This window comes from Hordeum vulgare, chromosome 6H (genome assembly GCF_904849725.1).
Source record: "Hordeum vulgare subsp. vulgare chromosome 6H, MorexV3_pseudomolecules_assembly, whole genome shotgun sequence".
In the NCBI taxonomy this organism is placed as follows: domain Eukaryota; kingdom Viridiplantae; phylum Streptophyta; class Magnoliopsida; order Poales; family Poaceae; genus Hordeum; species Hordeum vulgare.
The window spans coordinates 227,152,389-227,154,396 of NC_058523.1; positions in this window are offsets into that span (position 1 = coordinate 227,152,389).

Here is a 2,008-nt window from a genome sequence, read left to right on the forward strand (position 1 = left end):
TCTCATGATCCATGGTGCATAAATTTTGTGATCATAGGGGCACATTGCATTGTCAGCCAAAGTCCTCAAGAAGAAATCATGGATATTCATGGGAATACCGTGAATGATGTTGAAGAGGATATTCTTCATGAGGCCGAGGACATCTTCTTCATCATCATGGCCTTTGATTGGCGCTAGCACACTGCAGAGAATGCGGTAGACAGACCATGGTGTGTATTTGAGCTCATGGACGAGGAATGTGGTTCTTGAGGGTTTGCCGGCAGCCAACGGCTTCATGAGCACTTCCATCATTCCATTTGGCAGCTCACGCTCATCATAAAGCTTCACTGCTCCGTCTGAAGGAATTGGTACGGGCAGTTCTCTCAGGAGTTCAGACGCTGGAGCCTTGTAGTGAGTGTTTTGGGTCATCCAGTCGAACACCCAAGTGTTGATGTCATCAGCATTGCCCGAGACGTGCAGAGTTGCATAGAACTGAAGAATAAGCTCACTATTCCAATCTGATATGTCTGAGCACATAGGGAGCAAACCTGCATCATGGAGTACACTGAGGACTGGTTCCATGCAGGGAATTTCTTCAAGTTCATCATGAGGAATGTGCATGTGCTGGAATATCTTGTTGCGTCCACAGAGCACAGAAGCATAATAGTTCATCTGAGTCCTGGTCCAAAACTTCGGATGCCTCAGTTGAGGCTTGTCATAGGGATTCTCTCCGATGAAATACATGCGTTCCTCAAAGAAATTTTCTTTCTGAAACTTTGGCCGCTTCGAGAATGGTAGGCGCTGAACTGGCTTGATATTGTGCTGAGGAATGGGAGGGGAAACAACCATGGCAGTCTCTAGGTTGAGCACAATGAATTCATTGTCAGGGGCGGGAACATTTTCTTCACCAGTTTCCTCAAGTTGAGGAATTTCATCAGCTGGTATTTCTTGCTCTGGCTGAGCTTCAGGCTGAGGAATTTCTTCTTCCTTCTCAGCTTGAGGAGTTTGGTCAGCTTGTTCAGTGGGAGGAGCCTGCTCAGACTGGACATTTTCTTCAGCTTGGTTTTCATCAGCTGACTTTGTGGCAGAAGCAGATTCATCAGCTGCTGCAGCTGAAGCTTGAGTAGTCTCTGTCTGAGGAATATGAGGTTGAGGACTTTCATCAATCTGGATTTCCTCATCAGTATGCTCCTCAGAGGCAGCATCCTTCATTTCCTCATCTGCCCTTGTAGTTTGGTCACCAATGACGACCATTTCATATGAAGGTGCAACATTTAGAGGCACCGGGTCCAGAGGGGCAGATTCTTCAGTTTCCTTGAGGCGTTTTGCCTCAATCTTTTCTTCTGCTGAGGAAGCTTTTCTCTTCTTCGCTTCCTTCTCAGCAGCTCTTGTCTTTTTCACGTCTGATGCAGACGGGATTGCCTTCTTCACCTTTGAAGCTTTTGGTGAAGGTGTTTTCTCTACAGATTCTTCAGCTGGTAGTGAGGAACCAGCTGGAACAGAGTCATCAGCCTGCTTTGGTGAAGCAGCTGGATCAGGAGCAGTTGCATCAGGGGTTGCAATTTCATCAGTGGCGGTCTCGGTGATGATTTCTTCAATGGTCGGCTCATCAGCACGGCGCTCTTGGTGTTGTTCCTCACCTTGAGGAATTTCCTCCGCATCAGGAGATGCATCTTCTGGCTGCTCAGCCAGGGGCTAAGGAGTTGGTGCTGGTTGTGGGTGTCGCTTGTTGTAGTCATCAACAACACTAGTGGCTAGTTTGATGAAATTGTGTTTGATGCTTTTGCGGTCTGACAGTTTGCCACACTTGTCAGTCAAGACTTGCAGCTCTGCCTGGGTTGACACCAATGCTTCAGGCGTCACCTTGAGGAGATTTTGCCTGAGGAATTTCTCCTTTCTGGCCTTTGCAATCTTTGCCTGCTTGGCCTTCTGTTCCTTCCACTTGGCTTCGTTTATGAAGGTGGCCACCATGTGGCTGACGCCAGGAGGAAGTTTCAAATCATCAATGGGTGTGTTTGGGTCTTCATAC